The sequence below is a fragment of the Solanum verrucosum genome, unplaced genomic scaffold (assembly GCF_900185275.1).
Source record: "Solanum verrucosum unplaced genomic scaffold, falcon-dt-bn FXZP01000049.1, whole genome shotgun sequence".
Lineage (NCBI taxonomy): Eukaryota > Viridiplantae > Streptophyta > Magnoliopsida > Solanales > Solanaceae > Solanum > Solanum verrucosum.
The window spans coordinates 6,347,654-6,358,639 of record NW_026020221.1 but is presented as its reverse complement, the minus strand read 5'-3'; the positions used below and the strand labels follow the sequence as shown (position 1 = coordinate 6,358,639).

Below are 10,986 nucleotides of genomic sequence, written 5' to 3'. Positions count from 1 at the left end.
CTGTTTAAAACATGCTATAAACTCTGAGTGTATACAAGGATACAATAAGCCTGAGATGTATATAGAAATACAATTGAACTGATGTATATAAAATACAATAATTTCTGTGTATGAAAATACAATAACTGCTGTGGGAGTTTCTCTAACCGACAACCATCACATAAGAGCTATAGTGATGATACAGCGATCGACCTCACGCTGCCAGAGCATCTTATACCCGGCCAAAGGTATAAGACCTGAACTGCCTAATGGATCCACTAGTCTAATCTGAAAAGGATTCATCTAAAAAGTATGATCCTTTTCTACCCATGGTGGCTAACATGGTTCTATGGGGGCTGTGGGTTCTTTGAACGCTCCCCCAATTCGGTGCTCGATACTACTCCCAAAAATGTACTGGCTCTTATGTTTTTAAAACATATTTATTCCTGCTGATATGAGATAATTACTCAAAAACTAGCCCGAAGGCTCTTTTGGAAATCTCAGTTTCCAACCTTGTTTAAATGTAAAAACATTTCTTTAAAACTTCTTTGGGAATACATAGTTCCCTAATAACTTTGAGAAATGAACTCAACTCTTTACTCTTTACTTTACTTGAAACTCGATACTTTGACTCAACTTGAAACTCTTTACTCAACTTGAAACTCTTAACTTGGAACTCTTCATTCTTTACTTAACTTGAGCCTTAAAATGAAGTTAAAACGATCAATGAAGACTCTTGGAAAACCTTAAAGACTTGTTTTGACTTACTTACTTCTAAGCTTGACTTCACTTGACTTGGAAACTAACTTCACTTGACTTTGAAACTAACTTCACTTGACTTGGAAACTAACTTCATTTGACTTTGAAACTAACTTCACTTGACTTGGAAACTAACTTCACTTGATTTGGAAACTAACTTCACTTGACTTTGAAACTAACTTCACTTGACTTTGAAACTAACTTCACTTGACTTGGAAACTAACTTCACTTGACTTGTAGTTTTACTTGACTTTTGGAAGTACCTTGGAGTGTTGGAAACAACTAGGAAACATAGGTATAATACCTAGGAACATGTATAAAAAAAGAAATGGTGAATGAAAGGGAAGGATTGGTGTCCTTGGCACTAGGAGAGGTGCAACAGCCCAGCCCCTTTTTCCCCAAAAATCCGACTTTTTCCCCTTGTTTCTTTCCAATTCTAAACCCTCTCAACCTCAAGGTTTCAGCAGCAACACTTAGAATCATAAAGACCCTTATTATACAATAGATTCAACTCAAAAATCACAGCCAGAAATCTGTACTAAATCAGCAAGAACTTCAACACAACACCACTACAACTTCAACAACCAATAAATCTTCTCTTGGAATTAAAAACGAGTTGGTGTGTGGGGGTATGAACCAACCAACACTAAGGATCATAAAATCCCTCAATATACAATAGGTCACAACTCAAATACACAGCCCAATCCTGTCCCACAACCAACAATAACTTCAACAACACAACTAACAACATCAACAACAACTAACAACTTCAACAACAAATCCAATCTCTTCTCAAATCATAAAAACGAGCTTGGTATGTGGGGGGAAAGGATAAACCCACACTAAAGACTCACATACCTGATTAGGGATCACCCCCGACGAAAATCCACGACGATCCTTAGCTTCTTCTTCTCTTTCTCCTCTTCTTTTCCTCTTCTTTCTCTCTTATCTTCCAAGCCCTAACTCTCACTCTTACTCTCACTCTTTAAAATGGGACCAAAATGATCCAAACATCAGTCTAACACCTCAATATAACCCAAAGAAAAGATTAGGGAAAAGACCAAAATACCCTTAAAATTTTCGGACTAAACAAACTGCACTGTGCGACTGTGCGACTGTGCCAACAACCCAACTTCCAAAGGGCATAAGTCACTCATACAAACTCGGAATCAAGCAAACTCGGCGGCGTTGGAAAGATCATTCCAAGGGCTTTCCATACATAACTGGAAATTCGCCTAAATCATTTTGAGCTAGGAGATACGACGGCTAAAAGTTGACCAAAAACTCACTTTTTTTCCATAGCCAAATTGTCCAGATTCTTTCCAAAATGATTATTTCCAATTCAACTCTTCTTGGAATTCAATGTGCTACACCTAGGGACCTTAACTTAACACTCAATAAATTTTTATTCCTCGGTAAAATCCCACTCCACATGAAGGATGGCTCGAGTCTTAGTTCGAAAATTCTCTGGGGTGTTACAGGGGGGGGGGGGGGGTGAGAGTTATAATGGAATAGTACAATTATTAGTGTGAAAGGCATACATACATGTTGTAAGTTGTTTATCAGCTTTCAATTTTCCTTACATTTCTTTTCTCTTTCAGCTTTCATTCCATCCCAAATTTTCCAACACTGCTACTTACTAAAGCTATGAATTGCTTATCTGGAGTTGTGAACAAAGTTAAAGATTATTTGATCAATGAAATTTGGTATTTGTTTACTTATGAGAGCAACATCACATCTTTGGATAATGAATTTGTGAGGCTGCAGAATATCAAAAGTGGAGTGCAGCGAGGAGTGATGGCTGCTGGGAGAAACTTACAAGTCAGTTCTCCCAACATCCAGGGCTGGTCAACTCGTGTTGATGCCACTATTGCTGAGGTGGATATTATGTTGCAACGTAGAGATGAGGCTGAAAGAGGTTTCTATGGTTGGTGTTCAAACTTGAAGTCACGTTACTTGCTGAGCAAGAGATCTAAGGAAATTGTAATGGATGTGATTGGTCTTCAAACTGAAGCCAAAGATTATCCTGTATTACCTGCTGAAGTTGAAACTATATATAATAACACTGGTGAGGTGTTGGCCTCCAGAAAATCGCAAGAGGAAGAGGTCATGGCAGCTTTGAGAGATGAAGAGGTTACTGTGATTGGGATATGTGGTCTGGGTGGTGTTGGTAAAACAACACTCACTGAGAAAATCAGACAAAAGGCGAAACAACAAGGGTTCTTCAAAGATGTTGTCATGGTAACTGTCAGTCAACAACCAGACTGGAAAAAACTTCAGGGTGATATCGCAGAAGAACTCAAGCTGAAATTACAAGGGGATAATTTGTGGAGTCGTGGAGATCGGCTGCGTACAAGGTTAATGGATCAGAACAGCCGCAACCTTATAATCTTGGATGATGTTTGGGAGTCTATTCATGATCTAGACACACATGGAATTCCCAGCGGTAGCCATCGGTGCAAAGTGATATTGACGACGCGATTCCGAAATGTTTGTGCAGACATGGAAGCTCAGAGGATCATGGAAGTCAGAACCTTATCTGAAGAGGAAGCATGGTTCCTTTTCAGTCAGAAAGTTGGTGATTTTGGCACCGATCCTTCTCTGATTGTCATAGCAAAAGAGGTAGTCGAAGAATGCAAGGGGTTGCCACTTGCAATTATTACAGTTGCTGCAGCACTAAAGGGTAAAGACAAGCCTTCATGGGAGGATGCCCTTAAACAATTACGTCGTGCAGAAATAAGAAATATCCCTGGAGTGCACGAAAAGGTGTATGAACCTCTGAGGCTAAGCTATAATTACTTGGGAAGTGATGAAGTCAAGTATCTGTTTTTGCTTTGTTCTTTGTTCCAGGAAGATAGTGATATTAGGATTGAAGAATTGCTTAAATATGGAATGGGGCTTCGCATCTTTTCAAGAATCGAAAATTTAGAAGATGCAAGAAAAAGGGTGTGTTTTCTGTTAAAAAATATTGACAGATTGTTTCTTGTTATCCCAAGGTTCAGACAAAAATCATGTGAAAATGCATGATGTGGTCCGTGATGTGGCTATAAGTATTGCGTCTGAAGGAGAGCATAAATTTATGGTAAGTCACGATGTTAACTCGGAACAGTTCCCAAGTAGAACTTCTTATGAGCATTTCAGTCACATGTCAATTGTTGCAAATAAATTTGATAAGCATCCTAGACGAATAATTTGCAAAAAACTGAAGCTTTTAATGTTGAAACTCCGTTTTGAAGATCCATTCAAACTACAGGACAAGTTTTTTGATGAAATGAGTAGCCTCAATGTCTTGAGCCTGAGGGGACACAGATTTGAGGACTCCATTCTGTGTTTTCCAGTATCCATTAGGAGGTTGTCAAGTCTGAGGACGCTGTGTCTGAGTAATTTAAGGTTGGGTGACATATTCTTTATTGGGGATCTTGTTGAATTAAAAATTCTCAGCATAAGAGATTGTGAGTTAGATGAGCTACCAAAGAAGATAGCAAAATTGACCAAGCTAATTAGGTTAGAGTTTTGGAATGAGTATATAGCACTTGAAAGGATTTCAGCAGGGGTGTTATCAAAATTACTAGCTCAATTGGAGGAACTACATATGGTGGGAGTAAAAGATTGGAGTAATGTGATCTACAGTAACCTTGGCCTTCCCTCCAAGTTGAAACGGTACACACTTAAAGTGAATGCAATTTACACTGATGATTACGACAAGAGTATTGCTTTAGAGGTCACGGAGACTGCCCCATTGGGTGATTGGATCTGCCACCTGCTGAAGCAGAGTGAGGTCGTGCGGTCAACCGGAAAGGGCTCTAATAATGTGTTGACTGCGTTGCAGCTGAATGAATTTCAGAATGTGAAATGTCTCTGCCTCTCTGAATGTGATTTAGTGACACATTTATTGAAGAGTACACATGAAGTAATCAAGTTCCCCAATTTATATGAGTTGGAGCTTCAATTTCTGGATTGCCTGACTCACTTTTGCAGTGACACTGTTGAGGGCATTGAGTTCCCTCTGTTAAAAAGAATGATCTTCACTGGGTTACATCAGTTGCAAAATTTGTGTCCTACGGCAAACAACTCCATCACAGACTCAAATCCTCTTTTCCATGAAAAGGTTAGCTTCTTATCATCAAAATGTTATCTTTTACTTGAGCATTAAAGATATTTACTTAAACAAAGTCTATTGCTCAGATATATCCTTTTTGTCTAACAAGTGAAAAAATAATTTTAAATTAATTTTTATAATTTGTTATTTAAAAAATCCATATAAGGCTATATTTGATGTGATTTTTTGCGAATTCATTTATTCAGCAGTTAATTTAAGTTTTAAATATCTCCCTTATAAATCTATTATCTTATCATTATTTGAGTTTCATATTCTTATTTCAGTTTTTAGTCTGAAACTCTTAACCTCATAGTTGGATTACCATTTTGCCCTTATCTTACCCCTAAAATGAATTTAATATTAATATCTATTTATTTAATTAAATATTAAGTAATAGTTATATTTAAATTCATGCATCAACCAAGATCTTAATGCAATCATATATTCATGTACCTCGACTTAATGCAAGATCTTAAATGTGGGTAATGAAGAGTCTAATAACCTTCAATTTTAATTTGTAAGATAAGTGGGGTAATGAAGAGTCTATCAAAGACACTCACACAACATTATTTATATTTCCTTCGTTCATCCAAATTTGTGCTCATCTTTCATTCTACATTAGGTTAGTCTACATCATTTGTAAAATTTTCATTACTAATTTGTAATTGTAAGAATTCTTACTGATTCATTTATTTGTATTCTTTAAAATTTCATGCATATTCATCTTCTTTTTGTTTAGAAATATGTAAATTATCATAGTTACAAGATGAATATCCTCCAATATGAAGTTGTAAGTGAATTTTTATTTTTCATATCTCCATCTTTTTGAGTTTTTAAATATAATTTCGTAATTGATTACTATATTTTTATATTCTTCATTTCTTCTATCCTTATAATCAAGGTAATCCTAATTTATATTTATAATTAATTGTTTTGAGGGTAAGCATGTTAAATCCCGCAGAATATTTTCACAACTAGACCCGTAAAAGAGTAAGTCTTTGATAAAGATTTATAGTTATGTATTTTTAGTTGTTTGATAATCATTTATCTTTTTAAAACAACATGTTTGTACTTTTTCATTTTTATATGTAATCTCAAATGTTTATAAAATCCATGTACTTAACTATTATAGAGAGATACAAAAATTAGTGCACAAGTAAAAATAAAATAAAAAATAATGTATAGTAAAAATTAGTGCAAATGTTACATTGAATTTTATTGTATTAGAATTCATATTCAATTTTTTATATACAAATCCTTTAATATATAGTTCAAGAAACTTAGACTTAACTTTGAACTTAGCGATGAATATATGTACACTCCACTATGATATATTTACTTGTATAAATTAATTAACTTTTCTAATGTCAATTAGGGGACAAACATGCAAGTGTGCAACGCACATTCCAAGGACTAGTATAAATAAATGTGTGTAATCTAGTTTTGTTCCAATAGCTCCAACTCTATCTGCAACAATGTTTGATACTTCAAAGCTCGCAGGTTTCTTGTCCCAACCTGGAAGTGTTAGATATTTATGGGCCTAACAGCATAAGTGTTCTATGCTCTCACCAACTTCCAACTGACTACTTCACCAAACTTCAAACATTGCAAGTATTGCATTGTGGAAAATTGAGAAACTTGATGTCACCATCAGTGGCCAGAGGTCTTTTGAATCTCCGAGAACTAAGAATACAAAATTGTGAATCAATGGAAGAAGTGATCACAGAAGGAGAAGGAACCTTATTTCCCCGATTGCAAGTGTTGAAGCTTTGGGACCTGCCTAAGCTGGGGCATTTCTTTATGAGAAGGCGTGCTCCTGACTTTCCATTACTCAGAATTGTGTATATTCGTGGCTGCCCTGAAATGAAGCCGTTTGTCCAACATGGAGGAGAATTTCAGCGAAAACACCGAGTCTAGAATGGGTGAACTTCAATTATGAAAAGGTGAAAGTAGATGATCTGAATAAATGGATACAACAGAGGTTCAATAACAAGGTATGTCTTATTCCGCTAGCTATATAACTGATTGCTACATATTCTAATTAGGCTCTACTGCTCTCTTTCCGTTTTAGATACTTATTTAAGTTCACCAACTTTCTTTTACTTAATAAGCTAGTCATCTCTCTCTCTTCCTTTGCATTCTCTGTTTCCTGCAGAAACAAAAAGCTAGTGATGGCGACGAAGCTGAATCTAGTCATGCCAGAAGTTAATTAACAAGCAGAGGCGGATCTACATTCTTGACACAATGCAAGTAAAACCTTGAACATCACCTGATACCTATGCTCGTGATGGAGGTAATTAACAAGCAGAGGCGGATCTACATTCTTGTAACCTATTAGTGCATGTCAACCTACTAGCTATTGCCCATAGATCTTGTATATGTATTAGTAATATCTAAAAAATAGTTGATTGTGATATAAACTTGAGGTCACAGGCTCACGGCAGAATTCTGTAAACTATAAATTTGGATTCGCCCTGTGATTCTAAGTTCATCTTTCATTATATTTAACCGCTAATATGTAGATTTATTTTCTCATGTCGTCTTCTATTCTACGTTGTTTTGAAAGATTGATCACATCACATGAGTATTTTTTTGTTGGAACGAGTAAACCATTCCGCCTTTTCCAGTATCCATTCAGAGGTTGTCAAATCCGAGGACGCTATGTCTGAGTAATTTATAGTTGGATGACATATCCATTATTGGCAAACTTGTCAATTTGGAAATTCTCTGCATCAGAGATTCTCAGTTAGAGGAGGTGCCAGTGGAGAAAGGAAAATTGAACCAATCTAATTTTGTTAAGAGTTTTTGAATAAGCATCAAGTACTTAAAAGGATTTCACCAGTGGTCTTATCAAGAATAGTTCGATTGGAGGAACTACATATCATGGGAGTAGAACATTGTAGTTACTCCACCTCGAGGGATCTGATATCCTTATCGTGGTCGACTTCACTGACATTGTAGTTTGTAAAATGTGTTTAGTGTGTGTAATCTTGAAATGAAAACTCTGTTGCCTTTCTTCTGTTGGTTAGGCATAATTGTATATATTTTTACCTTGTATAAATTTCTGCATTCGAATTATATAACGTAGTAACTAATTACCTTCAACGTTGTTTACTTCCAGGGTGTACAATCGCACCCCATCTAATTTTATTATCAACCATCGATGTGCTCGAGCTCCCTAGACCTTGACCCTGGCGGATAAAGTCTCTTTTTATCATTCCCGTTCACCATACTAGTGTGTTTCTAACTTTAACGAAGCTAAAATTTTGAGTTTATGAGTGTCGAATTCTAGAAAGCAAGCATAGTAGATTCTGGATAAATTGTTTATACATATTAAGTGAATTTTTAAACACAAATACATGTCAGATTCCATAGACAGGGTTGTAGCTCCGCCCCTGATGCCCAGTGAACAACTTAATGAACTGTATACACAAATAGCTAAACAAACTATCTAAATCAACTTCATCATCAACAACAATTTCCTATTCTACATAAAACATAAATCATTCCCAATTATATTATGATTTCGGATAAATAAAAAGACCTCCAGAACTCGATAAAAAATCATGACGACATGCAGCAACCACCACTATTCCCACCAGAATCCAAGTCCTGGCCAGGAACAATGATCCTGGTTCCCTTTAAAGATTGTGACTTCCCATAATCAGCTCCCGGAGCTGCAATGAGCATATTCTTGCTAATGATTTTATAAATTTCTGTTAAAACTGTCATGAATGCACCCTCGACGTTTGTAGATAGAAGAGCTGATGTTTCCATAAAGAAGAGATTTTCCCTTTCTGCGAATTCTTGAGCATCTTCAACTGGTACAGCTCAAAGACTTCCTAGATCACATTTGTTCGCGATGAGCATTATAACTATGTTCTTGTCCGTGTGACCTCTTAGTTCCTCCAGCCATCTAGCCATATGATCGAACGATTGGCGTTTTGTTAAGTCATAGACTAGCATCACGCCAACTGCACCTCGATAATATGCACTTGTTACTGCTCTATACCTGAGAGAGATATTAGAGGTGATTCATTGAGTTACAACAATTATCAAATTCGCTATGTTGTCCTGACTCTTCAAAAGCGGATCCTTCAAAAGTAGAGCATTTTGGAGGATCCCTGCAACATTTTTCTCAAGAGTCCGAGCACCATAGCTTAACAGAAGGTAAATGTTTACCGACAAAAATGGATCTGGGAAGGTAAGATATATGCAGACCTTACCCCTACCTTTGTGGGGTAGAGAGGTTGTTTCCAACAGACCCTCGACTCAAAAGAGATGAATTGTAAGACAGGTATCTAACTTGTACAATGATAGAAACAAAAACTCAGAAATAAACATACATATGGAAGTCTAAATCGCGACTTAAACTACTCTTTAAGAAGATTTATCACAAAAACAAGAACGTCGTCTCAAATATCTCAAACAAGTTGGGATCAGCAATATGAATTCTAACTAATAACCATGCTGTTTCAGTTAGGCTCATCTCGGACCAATACAACACAAAATAAAATATAAAAAGCACTAGGATTTCTCTATATTTTTTTATACCTCTGACAAAACTAAACGATTCGAAGAAATAGTAAATGTACTAACTCCTAGAACGCCTCAATCCCATGCAAGTTAGGGTCGGCTATCTAAATCTTCACTAACCAGGTCATTCCATTTAGGCTCATCTCAAACCAATATTACACAAAAATAAAAAGTACCAGAAACTCTCTATATTCTTATAACCAAACGACTTCCAGAAAAACATAGGACCTAAAGTAAACGTATTAACATGCCGAACACATAATTCCAAACTAATTAATATTACCTACACAATTTTTCGCTAAATTTGCATGGATTGCACGAAAAAATGAAAAAGAAAGACAAAATTCGAGAAAAAAAAAACAAACATAGAAAAATTGAAAAATTAAACTGACCTTTCTTGTCCCGCAGTATCCCAACTTTGTGTCTTTACGGTTTTGTTGTCAACAAGCAAAGTTTTTGTTTGAAACTCAACCCTAATTGTAGCCTTTGAATCTAAACTAAATTCATTTCTTGCAAATCTAGCCAATAATTGAGATTTACCAACTGCGGAATCTCCAATTAAAACAATCTTAAAAACATAATCAATCTTTTGATTATAATGATCTGCATACAAATTCAAGACATTATAACCCGAAAAATTTCCCCTTCAACCCAAAATTTGTATGAATGTATCTTCCAAATCTCCGGATTTTAGCATATGGTTGAAAATTAGAGATGTGTTGATCAAAATTTGTATCGAAAAAGATACAAATAAATCAAGATCCCAAGTAAATATGGAAATGAGCAAGATCAATTTCTCATAAATTTGAAATTATGTGTGGAATTTAGAATTTGCTTCATACATTCATAGGAAAGATGAAAAATTGGAAGAAAAAAAAAAAGCAACAATTACTTTTCCCTTTTTACAGTGTCAAAGAAGAATAATAGTATATGGAATTATGAGACCTTCACTACTTTAAGACTTTAAAATGCTATCATTTTGACCCCACTCTTCTTATTCTTAAGCCTAAATGCACAGCTTATAAATCTAAGTGAATATACATATCAATATCTACATTGCTGCTCTTTCAGCTTTCATTTTCACACCAAATTCACCAACACATATCCTTTTTAAACTTTCACTTTACTTCCCAGTTACTAATAAAAACAAGTAGCAGAGTTCAGAGTAGAGAAAAGGTACTCAACTGGTAACAAAGGAGATCATAGCTATGAATTTCCTATCTAAAGTTGTGGAAAAATGCTCAAATTTCATGATCAAATCTCTGGATAAAGAATCTGATAAGCTGGACATAATCAGAAATGAGGTGCAGCAAGAAGCGGAGGCTGCACGGAGAAATAAACATACAAGTCATTTCTCCCAGTGTTGAGGCTTGGTTAACTAGTGTTGATACCACTACTGCAGATGTGGCTACTACATTGCGACGTAGAGTTGAGGTTGAAAGAGGCTGTTTCTATCGTTGCTAGTCCAAACTTGAAGTACCATCGATGAATTACAAAGAACTGCACCAAGAAATATTCCGGGAGTGATTGAAAATGTGTATCAACCTCTGAAGGTATGCTATAATCACTTAGAAAGTGATGAAGCCAAGTACCTCTTTTTGTTTTGTTCCTTC

General features: G+C 35.8%; 2 pseudogenes; one reads left to right on the top strand and one right to left on the bottom strand.

Annotated features, from left to right (window-relative positions):
* Window positions 1-2,385: 2,385 nt before the first annotated feature.
* LOC125831435 (probable disease resistance protein At4g27220) lies at window positions 2,386-7,046 on the top strand (annotated as a pseudogene).
* Window positions 7,047-8,206: 1,160 nt separating this feature from the next.
* LOC125831433 (ras-related protein RABA4d-like) lies at window positions 8,207-10,451 on the bottom strand (annotated as a pseudogene).
* Between the last annotated feature and the right edge of the window lie 535 nt (window positions 10,452-10,986).